General features: G+C 42.3%; 1 pseudogene; it reads left to right on the top strand.

Annotated features, from left to right (window-relative positions):
- The first annotated feature begins 533 nt into the window (after nucleotides 1–533).
- On the top strand, nucleotides 534–3,602 carry LOC112081242 (uncharacterized; annotated as a pseudogene).
- Nucleotides 3,603–6,101: the final 2,499 nt, after the last annotated feature.

Raw genomic sequence — 6,101 nt, 5'->3', positions numbered from 1 at the left:
ACAAACTTACAATATGTAGGATCTTCTACATGTAGTGAGCAATTATTTAGAGATGTATATTAACAATTTGAGTGTAGGACCTACTGTGTAGGATGTTAGAACGTTAGAACAATTATGTAGGCCTACTGAGTAGAATGTTAGAACGTTAGAACAATTATGTAGGCCTACTGAGTAGAATGTTAGAACATTAGAATAAAGTAAACTATTCAGAAAGTACTCCAAAAGAAAACGAATTTGCTATTTAGAAACAGACTTTTTAATGTGTCTAAAGAGAAGGTAATCTAATACACCAGGGTGAAAATACTTGCCTCTAGGTATTTTTATTGGGAATTTTGAACGGGTCGGGTTTGTTATTGGTGCGAAGTGTAGGCAGAGGTCTTTTCTCTAATATCTCTGTCGTAGCCTGGACTGTAAATTACACCTACAGGAAAGGGGAGGAATGCTAATTACATCAGCTCTATGACAAATCAGAGATTAGCATCACAGCCTCTGAGAGCCAATCACATTTCACCACGACTGTAGAAATAGATAGCGAACGGTACTCTTTTTTTATATTTGAGAACTGACGGGGATAGAAAGACCGAGAGAAACCTTAGGTTTCTTTAAAAATTAAATACAATTTACCCAATATTTCTAAGCGATATAGGTCCATAAGGGTAAACAAGATGGTTGTGGTGACAGCGGGACATAAAGTAATCTTGATATCTGGGAAACAGAATGGCTCTCCCAGCGAAACACAGTGCTACAGACGGTCCATTTCGGTCGTTTTGCCCTCATCTGCTTCGAACCAAGCGAATTCGTCGGATTCCGACTCAAATTCGACAACTGGGCCACCCCTGCGAAAAAGACAGAGACTCACTCATTTGAGTCCTGAAGAAAAGCAGCTTCGCAGGTTAGTTTCATGAAGGGGAAGTTTAGTGTAACAATGTTCATGACTAGGCCTATGTTAATGATTATCTAGCAATCAAATGCGATAATATCTTGTGACACAATGGTGAGTTGATCGTCCAACGGAAGCCGGCTACTCCCTTCGCCCCACATTTGGAAAGATTCCATGAACGGCAATTCTCAGTTTTTCTAATAACTAGGCTAAGAATAAAACATGCACGTTCTACATTTAGAATATAAAGTAGATTTGTATCTTTGGCCTACGACTCGGCCGGACTATCAAATTCAACAGGTATTGCTTATCAACGGATTTGAGTAGCCTACAGTCAGTCAGCTGGTCCGACCCAGTTGTTCATATTTGAAGCAGCGCTGTACTCATCTGTTCTGCCTGCGTGGCAGGAATATGGCGGCTGATTGTGCAATAACTAACAAGCCATTCCTGTTAGTCAACTTCTTCTGTCAGCAATTTCTAAAGAAAAATGCTTCAAATATCTGTCCTCTTCAGGAAACTCAAGAACAGAGTTGCAGCCCAGACAGCCAGAGACAGAAAAAAAGCTAAAATGGGGGACCTGGAAGACCAAGTTCTAGCTTTGGAGTTGGAGGTACATGAATATCCACCATGGAAACGTTATGGTGTAAATGGCTGCTAGGCTGAGGTGTTCACATGTTTTTTTGCTTTTCTAGAACAAGAAACTTCATGTTGAGAACAGGCTTTTACAGCGAAAGACATGTGGCTTGGTGAACGAGAATGAGGAACTGAGACAGAGGCTGGGGTTGGACACCCTGGAAGCCAAACAGGTAAGAGGATTTGTGGAGTTGCTACTTATGCAGAAGATGGAGGGTGGGGGTGAACTAAGTTGCCACCTGGTTGGCTGTCAGATCTGTCATAGCCTTGGCTCAGTAATATTACCTCTACTAACCTGAACATTTACTTGGTACTGGTATCCCCTTTAGTTTATTTAGTAAACATTTTAACTATTTTCTTAATTGCTTTGTTGTGTAAGGGTTTGTCAGTAATCATTTTACAGTAAGGTCCACTACACCTGTTGTATTTGGAGCATGTGACAAATAACAAAACATCCCAGTTTTAAAATTGACTGTTATAACACCTCTCTCCTCAGGTTCAGGAGTTGGAGTCCAGTGGGATTGATGCAGGTTTGGGGATCGGGTCTTCTGAGTCTGCAGTACTCAGGCTATGTGTGCCTCTGCAGCAGGTGCAGACCCAGCAATTCTCAAATCTGAAGATTTCCCAATGGATACAGATAGTCCTGACTCTACAGACTCTGAGGTGAGACATGTCCATAGTGGTCTACACCATTTTTGTCTGCTACAGCTAATGCATGGCCACTTTAATGAGAGCTATGGATAAGGGCTTTATCAAATGGAGATGAATATTTGGCACTTTATAGTCATTGCTTGGCTTCATTTAGTCTAGTCCATTTTCCAGTAGCTCAAAGTGCTTTTATAATGCTCATCTTGCCTATTGGTAAGTTCCAGTTCTGCCCTTCCCTGTTCAGAGTTGTAACCTGCTCGCTCCCTCTCCCCTCCAGTCTGATATCTTGCTGGACATTCTTGACATCCTTCACCCAGAGCTGTTCCTCAGGGAGTGTGGTGAGCAGGAGATCCAGGAGCAGGCGGTGCTGCTGGTCGGAGGGGGGGGAGGAGTACCTGCCCCCTCACCTGCAGCTCTGGGGGCCACACCAGTTAAGCTGGAGGCCCTTAATGAACTGATCCACTTTGACCACATCTACACCAAGCCTGTGGAGGTGGTGTGTGTCCTCGGGCAGCAGGAAGTGAATCACGAGGAGAGTGTGACAGGGATAAAGATGGAGGCGGTTGAGGTCTTCTCTGTGGCCGATGATGTTGCCGTGTGTGTCAAAGATGAGCTGGACGAAGTGGTCATCATCCCTAAAAGTCATGGGGTGCTGGATGACTTTCTGTCTGTGGCGTCGCTGACCTCTGACCTGGCCATAGGCAGCCTCGAGAAGACTGGTGCCTACCTGATGGACGCCTACAGCGACTCCGGATACGAGCGGTCCCCTTCCCCCATCAGCGACATGTCATCCCCCCTCTGCTCAGAGGGGTCCTGGGATGACGTGTTCGCCAACGAACTGTTCCCCCAGTTGATCAGTGTCTGAACATCCAATTGGCCCAATTAATCAATGATCCAACCTATTATGAACTCACTGCTATTTAGTGTAGTGTTAAGTGAATACAGTACATTATGCTTTATATTGATAGGCTGTCCCAGCAGTGCCGATTACCAATGGCTATACAGCATAAACTGATCGGCGACAAGGCTAGCTAGCGTGTACCTCATCTTGGGGGTTCAAACCAAAGTTAATCTCCTTTTATAGCAGGTCTGTAGGATTTCGCAATCCTGCATTGGCTTGTGGGAGATGGAGTTAATGACACCTTAATTTGACGTCACTAATTGACAGCTAGTGGTTTGTAAGGTTGCTTTAAATCTTTCCACTCATTGTTGGAGTTCAGGAGAAATTCAATGGATGACATATCCAGTATTTCTTTAAGTTATATTTCGCTCTGGGACTGACTGTTTTAAAAGACAAATGTATTTATTTGTGTATTTTGCTCCGGAGTCTTCTGTATGTAATCTGTTTCCGTATGTATAAAGGCCTTTACCTCCTGTATAATTTTGTTAAACACTCTCCTTGTAGATTGAAATTACTGCATTAAAAAAACTTTGCATTGCATCTTCTTGGTTTCACTGGCTCTTAGTTTTACAGACCAGGTGTTTGATCAGAGGGTAGGTGGGGAATAAACCCTCAGACAGTGCAAGCCTGGGTCTCTTGAATATATTTTTAATGTGGTATCTCAATTACATTCTACATGGTATGCCTACAATATACAATTGGCCAAAAGTTCAAGCGTTTAGTTTGATCCAATTGCTTTCTCCAAYGAGCCAACATTTGGCTTCTTTGCTTCAAGCCTCAAAGGCCGTATAGGAAATGCAAAGCAAGAAATGTGGCCTCACTAGAGGTCCTCTCAAAGTGTGACTTGAGCAAGAAGTTTCTAAACTCAAATGTAAAATGCAGGCCTCGGGGCCTTCCCTCTGGGCACACTGACTCAATGTTTCCATTTCAATGAACCAACATTGAATTGACATCTGTGCCCAGTGGTTTTGCTTTTCTTCAGACCATCTGTCAGATCGTTTTAAAATAACTAGCAAGGCATTTTCATGTCTTCAAGGTAAATATCCAATTGCCACCTGGACCCAGTGTGTTCTTCTAGAGCAGATAAGATGGCAGAAGTAGAGTTTAGAGATGAATGGTTACATGTCACTGATCTCAGACTAAGGTCAGATAAGGCTTAAGGGAAGCCATGTGAAACACATGTTTGCATTCTTGCACATGTACACACACAAGGACACATCTATTACATAACTAAGAACATGGAGGTACCTGAGACATAGGGATTTCACTGGGATTTATCCTAACGGTCAGTCTGGCCATTTTTGTCTTCTGATTCCTAGAATAATAAGCTGTTAGGGTGACATCATCACAAGGTCTTTCAGTCCTCTCTGTGTGCTGTCTTTCGGTGTGTCAGTATTTGTGCTGCTATGCTTAGATGGGAGAGGAGACAACACCCTTCGAAAGCAGCCTGGTCTCATAGACTAGACATAACATAGTAAACAAATCCAGGACAATCAAATTGGTATAAGGTAAAAATTGAAGTCGGGTGGATGAGTGGGCATATAACGCGAATGTCTACCAACACAAATGTTGGACAACTAGCATTTTAGCTAATTAGCAACTTTGCAATTAATTAGCATGGTAGCTAACCTTAAACCTTTTAGTTGACCTTTCCCTTAACGCTTTAACCTAACTCCTAACCCATAACCCTAGCCTAGCAAACATAGCACACGTTTTTACAAAATCGTAATATAATATGAACTGTAATTCGTAACATATCATACGAAATGGGTGATGGACATCCACAAACTAATACATACCATAAGAAACGGAACATATCATACTAAATGGAGTGTCACAGATTTACGTACAAAATTGTACAAAAGGCGCTTAGACCAGGTTGTCGAAAGTCCTGGGGATGAGAAAAGTATGCCCTATTATTATGTATCGAGGGTCCGCCTGTTACTTGTTCAGAATAGAACCCTATCACTGTACTAGCTGATTAGATCAGCTACTCAAATACAATAATGATGTAATTGATCTTAACTCTTTAGTGTCTGTCTCTCACTGTCTGTTTGCTTTGTCTCCTGCTGCTTGTGAACGAGTATAGATCAGGGAAGGGACTGGTTAAACAACAACAGTGTAGCACCCGCTTGTCTTGGGTCAGTTCTGCATCTGATTTGCATAAGCATTTCCCCCAAGGTTAGGATTTGTGGGCAAATTCATCCTAGATCTGTACCTGTAGGGGCATATTCACCTTGTGGGTTAACAACAACACTGGTACTATAAAGAGGCAGACGTTTAGAAAATGTCATTTACACCAAGGGTAATTTCTTTTTCAGAACGTTGTCCATTTTGTACTTTTCCTTTTCCTTACTAGGCTGCAGTGTGTGGAACCACTAGTGGTGCTTTTGCCACGTAGTGACTGTGAACTTCTTCTGAAGAGTGTGGTTAGCAGCAGAGGCAGAGCACATTTCCCCTCTCCTACTCTCAACCACAACAGAGAATAAAACTAGCTCACAGCTGTTCTACTGAAACCAAAGGTAAAAATAAAAAAAAACTAACAATTCTCGCTTTCATTAAAATGTTACTGTGGTGAAATCAGTTGTTGACAGCCTGAATGTTTGACTGTTACTGTAAATAACAACAATATGTCATGGCCATGTTTAGCAAGACAACGACAAGTTGGTTTAAGCAGAACTAGGGTTGTTTTGTATTCTTCCTTATGTGCTCTGATGTCCCCATGTTCTGTAAAATTGAATTCAACACAACACACATGGAAGATACTGCTACCAGCTTACAACAGGGTTAGTTTTTAATGGTTAGCCTTTTGTGGAGACTTTAAAGACCAGGTGGACCTCAGGACCTCTGTGTCTTTCAGTGTACAGTATGATGTCACACAGCACTGGATGTTAAAGTTCACGCTTAAATTAGAGGCCTACCAATTTGACTTGTTAATATGACACTGTGGTCACCTTTGCTTGGGTTTGGATAAATCCTACAGTAGGGCTCATGGTCTGTGTGTGTGTGTGTGTGTGTGTGTGTGTGTGTGTGTGTGTG

This window comes from Salvelinus sp. IW2-2015, linkage group LG15 (assembly GCF_002910315.2).
Source record: "Salvelinus sp. IW2-2015 linkage group LG15, ASM291031v2, whole genome shotgun sequence".
Taxonomy (NCBI): Eukaryota; Metazoa; Chordata; class Actinopteri; order Salmoniformes; family Salmonidae; genus Salvelinus; species Salvelinus sp. IW2-2015.
The sequence above is the reverse complement of the archived record's forward strand: the minus strand, read 5'-3'. Positions and strand labels throughout refer to the sequence as shown.